The sequence below is a fragment of the Aphis gossypii genome, chromosome X (assembly GCF_020184175.1).
Source record: "Aphis gossypii isolate Hap1 chromosome X, ASM2018417v2, whole genome shotgun sequence".
Taxonomy (NCBI): Eukaryota; Metazoa; Arthropoda; class Insecta; order Hemiptera; family Aphididae; genus Aphis; species Aphis gossypii.
Genome location: NC_065533.1, coordinates 18,322,014 through 18,336,428, shown reverse-complemented (window position 1 = coordinate 18,336,428; position 14,415 = coordinate 18,322,014). Strand labels below are relative to the sequence as shown.

The following is a 14,415-nucleotide window of genomic DNA, read 5'->3' as shown; positions in this document are numbered from 1 at the left end:
ATTATAATTCAATTTATTTTAATAAATTTAATTTACAGATTAACTGTGGAAGAAGAAAAACAGTACCTAGGCTACAAGGCTTGTGAATAGAAATATATTTTACTATAGTACTTTTTATTAAATAATTTAATAAACTAATAGTTTAAATGTAATACTCTTTTTAAAAGGTCTTTTGAAGATTTCTAAAGGTTTATTTCTCTATTTTAAGCGCCTTTCTTTAGTTTTTTATTGCTACAAAAACCGTACTCTATAATCAATTATAGCCAATTGGTAATACTAATAAGTACAATCGAAGTGATTTGAAACGATTTTGACATATTTCTAGGTAGGGGCATCATTTAAATTTTTTTCTTTTGGTACGCATAAATATTGAGCAGGCCACTATTTATTTTTTTCTTAACATATTTGACATTATGTATTAATATTATAGTATAATTATTAACACAATTAAAATAAAGTAAAATTACATAATACAAGCAGTAAGCAGTGCAAAAGCTATAAATATCTAAATTTAATACAAATTGAAACTTCAACATTCAAATTAAATAAAAACAATTAACATTATAAAGCAATACAATAAAATAATTTAATATGCACAGAATAAATCAGTAAAATTTGTGGTTACTAGTAATAGGTAACCATACAACGGTTTTTTTGTGTTTATAAAGGTGTGATCAATCAATCAATAATTATCAACTATCATAATACTTACATATTAATTTATTATTTTAATATAAATATAATTTTTATTTTTTTTTGTGATGTGGCCGAGCGGGCCATGTGCATATCCCTTGCGGGCCAAAAATTACAATTTAGAATTTTAGGTACGCAAATGTATACCCTGCGTACCGCAAATGACGCCCCTGTTTCTAGGTATTCCGAGCTGAAAAAAAATCGCAATGGGCTACGAAAAATACATAAGTGTGTGCAATGTGCATATGTTTCATGAAGAGGATAAGACCTTTCATTTAGTTTTTTTAACCAAAATTGGACTTAAAAAAATAAATAAAAAGTACGTGTTACAAGTCACCTCAATTTTTGGGTGACTTGTAAGCTATGAAAATTTAATGTGAAATTCAATTCAAGCACGTTAGGGTTGACTTGTGACAAAATATATATATTTTTTTAATTAATATAAGTACGTGTAAATTTAATATTTTAAAAAACAGGTCGATTTAAGCTTTTTTTAACTGTATACACGCTTAATCTTAAAATAATAAAAATAATATTAATAAGAAACATGACAAAAACAAAATAAAAAAACTTTTTTAATAGAAAAATATCACTTAATAACAATAGGTAGGTACTATTGAAATTTCAAATTGTTTCTTCTTTGGGCTTTTTTTTTTAATTATTTGCTCCTTTGATAGTGTTTTTTTGGTGTTACAAGTCATCCTCAATTTTTTTTTTTTTGTAAATTAAAACTTAAGCTATAAAATTGGAAAAATATATTTTAAGATTTATAACTACAAAATGCTACTTTTGAAGTGTTCTTTAAAGCATACAAAATGTATAAACTTTTTAACTTAACTTCAATCATCAAGATCTGAAGCACTTTTGAGAGCAATAATAAAATCGCTGTTATCATACGAAATGTTTAGTTATTTTTCTCGAAAGTAATAATAAGACCAATCACTTGGTTAATAATAATATTTATTATCACAAAAATTGTAAATTTAATTTTAATTATAATACATCATTTTCTCTCCGAGATAAACTGATATGTTAAAGAAAAACCAAATCGTTTCATTTCACCTCGTAGTTCAAACTTCCAAGTCACCTCGATTGACTTACAATAATCAGAAAAATCGTTTTATTTCATTTATATACTTATCTTAAATGTTTATTTAAAGTAAACTACCACTTATTATTTATATATTTATAGGTAAGTTCATATTATAGGTATAATATAACTGTAACACAATTGGTAATAAATTCTCATAATAATATTTTATATTGTTTTTTGCAATTTATTGTGTTGTTTTAGTTGCTTAAGTGTTTATTTTATTGTCTTCTAATATTGTCAAATATCGTCACCAAAATTAATAAGACGGAGCTATGTACTAAAATAAAATGATAACTCAAATAATGGTAATGTTGGTATATAGCTGGTAACAATCAATAAACATAAATAAGAATACAAGATTAGGTAGTAAGATCATAGGTAGGTACCTATAATATAATGATATAGCCTTTCTGGCCCAACAGGTACATATACAAATAATAATAAGATTTCTATGAACGATTTACAGTTAATAAATATATAATATGCGACATTTCAGCCTGATTTGATGTATGTTAAATATTTCATTAAATAATAGATATTGTTATCAAAACATTAAAATGGAAGGGTTTTAATAATTTTTTAGGTATAAAATTACAATTGATACAATATGATATTTAAATAATAATAAAATTACATTTTTTGTTGGTAGTATCTGATAAATACATGGATATAATATATTATATGTATAATAAATTAAATTTATTGACGTGGCAAACAAAGGTTACTTATAAAATTAGTATACAAAAAATAATATTAATGTATAAGAAACTATACAATGATTAAAGAGATTTGTGTTGATAAAATAATACATTGTTTTTATTTTTTGAACGTAGTTATTATGGTTGAAGGGTTCCCAATTACGAGTTACCTTGCACTTCTTATTAACATTTTATGAACAATAAAAGATCAATAAAATGATTATATTGACAGGGTTAAGTGGATCTGTGTTTGGATATGAATAAATAATATTATATATTGAAAAAATATATATAATATGTGAATATACCTACCCGTAGGTTTACACTGTGGGGGACGTGAGGAGTATACATTACAAGCAGGTATCTACTCAGGGCCGGTTATAGGCGTAGGCAACGTAGGCACAAGCCTACGACGGAAAAATTTATATTTATATACTAGGTGATTTTTTTATCGTTGAACACTTTGTATACACTTTGTATGCAAAGTGTTCAACGATAAAAAAATCACCCTGTATAGAGGCGGCATATAAGAAAAAATAATAAAACAAGAGGCGGCAATTTTGATTTTTGCCTACATATAAAAATTTGCTTGCACCGCGACCGGCCCTGTATCTACTGAAATACGACGGTTTATATAGTTAGACTGCAAAAAAATTGGCTTGAGGCCAGGTTAGGTTAGACCATTAGTCTATTATATATATTATACACGAAAAAAAAATTGGTTATTTTTGATAGAGTATATTTTAGCTACAACCAGAAAAATTAAAGCCACAAAATTACCAGAATGTAACGTCGAGACGTTGGTTGTTGGCCTGTCTTTAAAATGTAGCAACGGCATATGAATGAGATAGCTCGTAGTGTGTGAAGGTTAGATAATACGAAAATTATTTTAGATATGTAACCGACTCTCGACGTCCCATAGATATAACGGGTTAACGTCCTTGTACGGATTTAATAGTCACCCGAAGATTCGGTGACCGCGAATAGTTTATCTATCACGTTAGCATTTCTGGTTTAGAAACCAGCAATATGCAATTCTACGAAAACAGCTAGAATGTTGCTATTATTGTATCTAAATATTCTAAATACCCAAGTGTTAACAATTATTATTTTAATCAATCCTAATTTGATCTCGAATCTCGACGATTTTACAGCCGTTAAGTACAGTATCTGTGTTATGTACTAAACCAATGGAATGCTTCGGAATTTTAATCGGTTTTTAAAACCCAAGGTCATATCCTAAATGGAGGTCGAGATTTTCACGACATACGGCGGTCTCGGCCATCAATGATATTGACAATGACGAAAAGTTTCATCGAGGCAACCAACAAAATGACTTTCCCCGGTGAAAATATAAATGTATGTACTGATAAAAAAATGTCAACTATTGTGTGATAAATCGTTTACTTGATATACGATATTCGGAAAGCTATTAGCATTGGACAGAATAAGGCGTCCGTGTTTAAGCATCATGGACACATAGTTCTTTTGGATATAGTGGCCAAATATTATGATGGTCGAGTAAAAGTAATCATTTATCACCCTAAATTTCGTCGAGCATGTCACAGTCGAGCCATGGTTTCACATATTCAGTGCCACAGAGCTCCGTCACTGCTTCTTTCCATTTGTTGGTGCTGAAGTACGAAAAGTCACTTCCGGTACAAGTCGCCCAGTATATTGGCGTTTCAATACACCACAGCGTTCCAGTCCATTGGAATTATAAATTGATTTAATTAGTTTTTTCTTCGATATATTAACTCAAATTCCGAACAAGTAATTTAGTAGTTAGGTACAAATATTTAAAATTTAGATGAACGGGATGGTTGTCAAAAATATTGTAAGGTACCCTTTTAGGAGCTAACTACTCACTCACTGAATAAGGAGAACACTTACTCAATGAACAGTGAGTCATATATGTTTGTTGTCAATAAGTACGCACGACAATCCGATGATACAACCGACGACACTTTAGTAGGTACGTGTATTTATAATAAATGCTCTTTTCGGTGTTATTTAAACGGTTTTAAACCAGTATTGAACTAAAATAACGTCGATGTTTATCTACGGTTTGACCGAATCACGAGACATTGACGAATGGATGTACACGAACGGATATTTACCACAAACCTAACTTCAGGCAACTATATGATACATGGCCCGCGCGTTAAACTCAGTTCATCATTCCAGTGGAATTAAACGCTCTGATATATTGAATAGCCAAGATACTGAGAGAGTTTTACCGGGAGAGAGTTTTCTTACTTCAGCGCCAACAAATGAATAGAAGCGGTGACAGTTACTCTGTGGCACGAGAGTGTAGATACATTGGTTGACTATAACATGTTAGATGAAATCTTGGGTGACTAGTGATTACACTTACTTGACCTTCATATATCGAACTATGAACGGGATATTATGACCAAAAAAGACCGATTACTATGTGTTCCAGAAGCTTAAACACGGAAAGCGTTATTTAGTCTAACGTTAATACTCGCTTGTGTTTGTATATCAATTTCGATATTTAATGCACAATAGTTAAACCAGTAAATCTATTTTTTCATTAAATAAAGTTGTTTAGTTAAAAGCCTCTGCGTAACTTTCTATCGTTGATAATATCACGGAAAGCTGAGACCCCAAGACGTAATAATTTCGACCACAACTTGGGACATGACCTTAGGATTTAAAAAACGATTAAAATTACTAAGCATTCCATTTATCTTAGTTGACTTAAGTACACAGATTATTCTACGGCTACAAAAGCACCGATGAGAATCAATGTGAAGAAATAAAATGAGTATGAAAAGAATTGTATATTTAGGTCAATAATGATTGTAAAGTCTTAGGACTACGTTCAAAGAAAGTAAGGTTTCATAGCTATCCACCATGGATAGCTGTGACCCCATCTAAAAAATAGGATGATGCACGCTTCCTGGTTGACTACAACATCTTCGACGACTTGAATCCAGGAGCAACGACCAGGACTGCCGTTTACAAAGTCCATCCCGGAATTCACTATCCATGAAATAAGGAAGTCTTCAAAGCGATTCCTGACCGGAAAAACCAGTGGCCCTTTTGGCATTCTAAATAAAGTTTTTAAGAGTCGTCCAGGTTCACCAGTGGATCGTTTTTCGGGTGTTTGACACTTGTTTCAACTCTGCTACTGCTACTGCTAGGGAAGGGCCAAACTGAACCTTCTTCACAAGATGAAGTCTATGGACTCCCGCTTGATTCTCGAGAAAGCTATTGGAGAGGTTTCTTGTCCAGAGGTTCAAGGTTCGTTTTGACGCTAATGGACACCACTGAAGAACCACTAATCAGCTCGGTTAGAAAAGGTATTTTCACATAATTCGCTGTTTGTTCCGTTATAGGCATTTCTACCAGAGTAATGGTGAACACCATTCGCCACAAGAATCAATGTGTGTTAGTAACTGTGGAATGCCTTAAAACATCAGTGTTGGACGAGGAACTCAGTAAAATATCCCTCACCACAATTTACTCATTAAGATCTTCACCTCTACCCTTTGGATGTGGAAAAACTCATGAGTGATATCGACACCACTCGCTTATAGTATATCTTAGATATCCTCTTCTAAACTTTCTGGAATGTAGTCTACGATGACCTTTTTTTATAATCAGCGTTCACCACATGGATTTCACGATCGTTGGAATTGCTCATGCAAACCTGATGATAGACGATCTGGTCAATTTAGTTCTCTTGAGTAGTGATAGATGGATAACTAGTCGATACCATCTATTTGCGTTATACAAAAGTAAAGGAGTCATGCTGATGAAAAGGTAGGCCTACAATTCCCCTCTGCCATATTTCGAAGAATCTTATCGATGAAAATAAACAGCTTCAGCTTGGTAGTTAATTCCCAATTGCTGCACGACGCAGCTCTTTGTTGGTCTGCACATTGGCTGCGATCATGAAGCATAAATAGTTCATCAGAACTAGTCTTCATAGGTATAGTTCATACTAGATCCAAAAAATCTAAAAAAATATACAAACATTTACAATTTACTTTTATGCACATTTTATACTCATATTAGATCAAAGTTCAATATTTAAACGAAGAATATTTATTTTAGCTGTACAATATTATAACTCAAACATAATTTTTCAGAGATTTAAAACTTTTACGTACATGGTTATATTTTATTTATTTAAACAATGATACTTTCAAAATATTTAAGTTAATTTATAATTATTATCTTTTTTAATATTACTGTCAATTTATAGTTTATGCCGAATCACTCTAATAGTAAAATGAAGAACATTAATCATTAATAGCAATATTATATTTATATGATAATACCTATGGTAACTTAGAATCATTTTTTGTATGCAATTATTTATCAATTATTTAAAAATTAACACTTTCATTACATTGATCTATTCATTTATCATTGATACCTCGCCAATTACTATCTAACTTGATGTCTACTTTACAGCATTTTATATTCGTTATAATTCAAAAACAAATAACCGTAACTACTTGAAATATTGACCAAATGTTCATATTACCCATAGTATTATATAAATATGGTATAATTTTAAAAATATTTTGGCTCTTCTAAGCTGTTTCTTGAGATTTTTATTTTAAAATTTTTCATTTTTTTTTTTTTTCAATAAATATTGATAGAAAATTCATCTAGTCAAAAAAGTCAAATACTCATATTAAAAGTATTGAAAAGACATAGGCGTATTTTTTTTAAGTATTAGGTTCAAAATCTGTTGACAACATTTGTCAAAATCATGAAAATTTCGCAAACTAATTTGTTGTTAAGTATACTTAAAAACATTTCATTATGCTTTTTTTTTTTTAATAAAGATTTGAACATTTAATACATAATTCCTCTATTATAACCTAGTTCATAATGAAAAAATTGATCTATAAATTATTTAAACACAATTTAAAACAATATTTTTTATCTAAAATTAATTATAATAATATCAATAAATTTAATAATTAAACAAAAAAGTAAAGTTTTTAAATTTTGTAAATTAATTAAAACATATTATTATCTATTTGAATAAAAAAATTTAAAATTTAAAATCAAACTATCTCATATTGATATTAAATGCATTATTTATGCAGAGAAAATAAATTTTATACTCCAAACGATGTACTTAGTAATTGGTGAATCAACTACCACTTTATTGCTTGAATAATTTTGAATTTTGAATTAAATTTAAAAGTTTTTCTTTTATTTTTATATCCTAATATTATATTCATTAGTTACAATGCTCTAAAGGATAGAGTCTAAACCATGATTTATTACATAGTTTTATTTTATTTTTTTGAATCTTTAAGATAGGCATTGTGCCAGGACCGGTATACGTATATAGATACTACTTATATATATATTAAATAAATATATTATACACTATAAAGTATAAATCGTATACCTTAGTTATATAGTTATTTTCTTTCTCGTGTACAGCTTTTTTTTAGCATAGTATGGTTTTAATTGTTTGGGTTTTAATCCCTATTTCAGTATTATTACTATGATCAGTGATGTTTAACGCTATATTATATAGTATAGTATACTCAATAACTGGTCCTAAAAATCGTTGTTATAAGTACTATATTATTGACTGTTAAGAACTAAGGTTTTAATTGAATTATAGTGTATAGTGTTAACAACATTGTTTATATGTGTACCATCGTCGGTCTGCTAAAAAAAAAATTGCTAAATAAGCCTTTAATCCAACAATCCAACGTACCTAAAACAAAGTTAATGTCGTAGGAATTTTTTCAGAACATTATTTTAATTGTATTGGAATTATAATTTTTCTTTTATTAAATTTAAAATATATAAAGTAATTAGTTCGAAAGTGTTTTATTTTCTCTGTTTTTAAACAAAAAAAAATAACAATTAAAGCAGATCATACTAAACAGAACATTTAACTTACATACGGAATAATATTAATAAAGACGCTTCTTGCGTGTGTACATAATGCATACACACACACACACACACACACACACACACATAATTATATAATATTACGTTTACATTAATGAGCGATGATGTGAAAAAAACATTTTTTTGCGTGATCATCAAATTTTGGGGATTGGCGGTAGTACGTCAGAGACTACTAGACTCGCAAATGTCACACACTCGCAAAGGCGAGTCGTCACCGCGTGCCATCCGACACAAAAACTGCATTTAGGTACCCTGAGCGAGACTTACGATTAGGTAGATTAGAGACGAATAAAATTAATTATTCATTCTTTTTTTCCACCGTTCGAGTGGGCGGGGTGTTGTGGAGGACATCGTCGACGACGCCGCCGTCGGTCGAGACAACGCGGTCGCCGTCGTTTGTTTACAAACACGAGATCGTCGATGTTACAATTATGCGTACATACGGTAAACACTATACGTCTATACACCTACCTATAATTATTATTCATCTATAACGGTTTATTTTATCCATCACAGAAGTTTTTGGGGAGGGGGGGCAAAGAACTTCGTACCAAACCAAATCGCTAGCAGTCGAAGAGAACGATCGACGTATCACATTTTCGCGAAAGTCCCAACAAAATTCAAAGTACAGGCTACTATAGTCTGCGCGCGATTCGTGTCCTACGCGAAGCGCGTATACACTTATACGTCATGTACTGAAATTTTTCACCGTTAATACATCAACCGTCGAATATTGTTATTACTTATTAGTGTAGTGACTAACTAGCACAGATAATACGCCTTTTTGTGTTAATAGCAATATCGTAAATGAATTCAAACTTGCAGAACAGTGTGTTTTTTAACTTTAATAACGATGTTGAACTCTTCTACAAAATTTTCGCGGAACAAACATCTATACACATTACTTCTAAGTTATTATCACCAACGTTAACGAACTAAATTATTCATAGGTATATGTTTACTATTATGCTAAATCTACGTATATAATTGATGAAATAATATATATATATATATGTTTTGTGACGATAACGAACTGGTTGGTGAATAATTTTTAGATTTGAAACGAAGTTAAAGAATGTTTGATGAATGATGAATGTTTTGAGGTTTTACAATAATTGTGTGTGTGTGTATGTGTGTGTATGTACAGTTGTAGAACCTCGATTAACCGCCAATCTCGCGAGACCAGAGCTTTGACGGATAACCGAGAAAGACGGTTAAGCGAGCAACAAACATTTTTTTTTTAACACACATACATATTGATATAGTTAAGAACTGCATACTTACATACACAAGGTATTAAGATTTTGCTACAACATACAAGTAATCCGTGCAAGTGTGACCTAACGGTTAACCGAGAAAGACGGTTAATCGGGAGACGAATAATCGAGGTTCTACTATATATACATATAATATGTGAAAATATAGAAGACAAATAATGCGTCAATATTTAACTTTGAATTTGATTTCGTATATAATTGCATCTATAGTTTTTATTTTAAACAGATCAAAATTAAAATGACTAGCATTTTTAAAAATAATCGATAAAAAAAAAAAATAAGAAAAACCGATAATTTTTAGTATTCTTACTGCAAAACTAGTTTTTTTGCGTTTTTAACAAAATCTGACAAAAACAAATAGAGTATATACTAGAAATGTTCATAAATTGTTTATACATTTTTATACACATATTATAAATTTTTTTAATATATCAATAATATATCAACTATTTTTGTGAAATTTATACACATTTTGCAGACATTTTCATTTTTTTTAAAGTTATTTTTATTATACATATAAATAAGACATTTTCGCTTGGTAAAAAAAGCTGAAAATCCAATACAAGGTTCTTTTTACATTTTTATTATTGTTATTTAAAAATATTAGGCAAAGCTACATAATCAAGATTTTTATAAGCATATTGGAAGTTCAAATGTTGACAAAATTAATCAAAATAACAAAAATTGGCGTTTCAGTTAATAGTTAAAAATGTATAGTTTTAATTTTTATAGCTAAAGAGGCTTTAAAATGTAATTATACATGATTCCTTATATCAGTAGTTTATACTAGAATCAATAAAATATATAAAAAAATTTATTAGATTTATGTTTTTTTCAAATTCAAACAATTCAAATTAGTTTGATTTTTGATGTATAATTTTATACAAATAATTACGATTTTAATTATGTGCATAATATTAAGAACAACGTTATAATTAAATTGTATTTTACTTATAAAGATATCAAAATGTACACAGTTATATTCTCAAAACATTTAGATTATTATTATGCTATTATCTATTAACAGTTAATACCATATTAATTTAGCCTTTAGGTTGTAAAACTAAGTACCTACCTACTATGATTTATAATAATATTATATTAATGTGATAATATGCTGACCGTCTCCGCTCATAATCGTCTTACCTATTTAATAATTTATCATTGATTTAAAATTTAACACATCCATTGGCATACTTAAAGGCAGTATATGATATGATTTATACAATATAAAATACACTGTATTTATAAATTGAAATTTAAAAATATTTAAGTCGTATAGAGGTATATTTTATATATTTTAAACTTTTAAAGTATAATTCAAAACACTATAATAACTAATATAATTTTATAAGAAACAGTTTATTTTTAATTTCATCTAATGTTTGAAAATGATTTCACATAAATATTAGGAATTATAACAACGAAGTTTATCTACTATATACACATAAATGATATAGGTATTTAAAATGAATCAATGTTTGCCAAAACAGCATGAGTCAAAACTACTTAAAACTTTTGGATAATTGATAAAAACAGTGTAATATAAATAATTTTGAAAAAAAAAATGAATTTAGAAATAAATATTTATGAAAATATATTTATCATATTTAAACTAATTATACTAAAGACAATTTTACTTTCAACGCATAGTCTAGTATACGTTTTTACTAATATCTGAATTTCATAAAATATAGCCACTCCGGACTCGTAACGTTTTTGCAATCATCGATTCAAAATTCAAGTACAGCCTGATAGGTACACAAATATTATGCAAATTAATTATGTCCATGTAGCCCAAAAATGGATCTGCAAAGTTTATTGGTAATGTGTATGTTTTTATACAACTAAACAGTGTGTTCGCCCAATATTTATTTATATGTAGGTAAACCAAAATTAATAAATTTTCACGGTTTTTGCTCATACGATAATATACTCAAAAATACGTTTGTATTTGTGTACAATTGGATTTAACTTGACGACGTCGGCCGCTATCGTACTTATTTTCCGACAGGCTAAAATTAATTTACGCGCTTTGTAAAATCTCCCGTTTCAAATCTCACAATAGTCAATAATTATGATAGAAGTAACCACTAGTTTGCAAAATAACATACTATAAATATTTGTACTCTATAAACTATTTTCTTAATGGTAAAAATTACTTATTCAGCAGTATACCTATATCGGCTGACGGCTATATCATTCATAAACATATTGAAAAAAAATTATTTTTACGACGATAGATAAAGATATACGTCGATGTCATTACAAAATTGATTTTCCCACATTTCGTGTCGACTTCGAAAGAAAAATATTCTCATAACTCAATTAAAAATATTTTTAAATTTTGAATTAATCTATTTAAGCAAGAAACAACGATTTTAGTTAGGTATTTTGTAGTAGTAGGTACACAAATGTTATTCGTGTGGACTTTCAAATGCAATTATTAAAGTTAAAAGCAAACATTTGTGTAACCTACTTTACTTATGGTAAAATAAACTAATTTAATTGCAATATTGATGCATCATAAATAGTACTAATAATAATAAGGTTAACTGACCTTTCGTTAATATGTTTTTCGTATGCAATAATTTCCAATTGTACATTGGCAATATAATAGATTAATATCTATCATTGAAGTCAAAATTAACACATACATATTACAATGGCTTACTCAATTATAGGTACTCCTACTATAGTACTGCTATTCCCCCTTTTTAAATGTTAATTCGTCACGATTTCAGTTTTTAATGTTTTAGATGACAAATTAGTATCTACACTGTACTGTCTGTATTATTTAATATTAAATTAATTTTGCCTTAAATGCAATTTTTCTTTTTTCATTTGATTAACCGATAAAATTACTTATAGTAGGTACCTAATATTTTAAAATTAATTATAATTGCTTAGTTTTAGAAATAAGATTTAGTAATACTTACCCAACAACTCGACATTGCAGTGACTGATCACGATTTTTTATGTTCCCGACATTGCACGACGACTTCTATGAGCAATAATATTTTAAATGTATTCGGTATGAGTAGCCGTATTTATGATGTGCGTTTTTATTATCCCCACTCGTCTCCGAGAAATAAACTTATTTCGAGTATAAGCTAAAGATAAATATAAATTTAAATCGAAATATCTTAAACCTTGTTTTTATTTCGATGAAATTAAGTAACATTTTTAGAACCTAACTATAAATTTGTTTTATGAAATATGATAGAGGTATAATTTATTTGTAACTATCGCTTCCGCGTTTTTATTCGTACGTATATTCGTAGATAATGTGTTACAAAATAATGCACAAAATTAAGTGAATTTACATTATTCTAATTTGGTATTAAATAATTTTAAATTATTATTACTAAGTAAATATTGTTTTACTCTCATTCCGTGCTTTCTGTTTTTCCAATACTATAACTGTAGTAATAATGTTTTAAATGTTTAAGCAAAACATATCATATATTACAACTCAAAGCCCATACATACCTACTGCTAAGTTATCTATATATTTTGTAACGTCCTGACCAATAAATTGGTTCAATATATTATATTTATATGCGGAGGTGTCAGAAACTACAACATATGTAGGTATTCAAAGGTGTAGGTATATACAACAAGACATCAATAACTAGCTAAAAACTATTAAAGTTCAAACATTTGAAACTTTTTAATTGGTTTATCTAATAATCTAAGCTTTTCGAGAAGTTTTAGTGTAACAATATTATAAAGCGAAGTTTTGAGTTAAAATTTTAAATAGGTACCTATTATGAACAAAACAAAACAATTTCTTTTCGTTTTAAAATATTAATATTTAAATTGTTTAAATTATTTTTATTATACAATGATTTTAAAAATATATATAAATGCTCTGATGGTTTTTTGTTGAACGAACTTCCGGGACCCGATATTAATTAGTTTAATTAATTAAATATGTATTTATCATTATTTATTAATAATTTGAATAATTTATTATATTATCAATGCACAATGGATTGATCGCTATATTTTAATAAATTATAATTGCATACATAGTATTAAAAAATTTAATTGAACAACGTACGTACGTCACGCGTAAACTATCAGTGCTTTATATCCAATAAACAAGAAATACAAACTTAGAAATAACACAAGATATCTATTACTTACCTCTTATTGCAGCTGTTCTACAATAAACATTATTATTAAATTCGTTGTTGACAGCCATTGTTTAAGGTTATCTATTTTTTAGTAAACACGAAATAATATAATATCGTATTATGCACCCGACAGTCAATGGTAAATATTGTAGAATAATATAGGGTCTTATAGAAAGAAACAAACATTTTATCACAAAATACTTGACCAAAATCGGTAGCTATTAGCCATGGTACTAGCAAGTAGGTACTCAAAATAATGTGATGTTTATTTAAACTTACCCACCAATTTGTTGTAAAAACATATTATTTACTTATTACGGTCATTATCGATATCATCGGTGACCCATTTAAATTCTAAAATTGTAGCTAAAATGTTTGGTAACTATTTTTGTTCTTATACGGAATGCACAGAATATACGCGAGGCTTTGATCAAGTGCCACGTTTCATCTGCCGTCGATTAAAGCATTTTCGATTCACTATAATACCTACTATATTATAGGTATGATTGTTAAGTATAAGAGGTTCATTTTAGCGCGAAATGGTTATCTAAAAATAATTTAGCCTTAATTCAAAATTATGACTG

At 28.5% G+C, this 14,415-nt stretch overlaps 1 long non-coding RNA gene across 1 annotated transcript; it reads right to left on the bottom strand.

The window, feature by feature from the left end:
* Positions 1 to 2,145: 2,145 nt before the first annotated feature.
* On the bottom strand, positions 2,146 to 12,825 carry LOC126552531 (uncharacterized). The gene is made up of 2 exons (XR_007606086.1): positions 12,629 to 12,825; positions 2,146 to 6,472 (listed from the first exon to the last, which is right to left on the bottom strand). It is a non-coding gene; the product is annotated as an uncharacterized LOC126552531 (long non-coding RNA).
* Between the last annotated feature and the right edge of the window lie 1,590 nt (positions 12,826 to 14,415).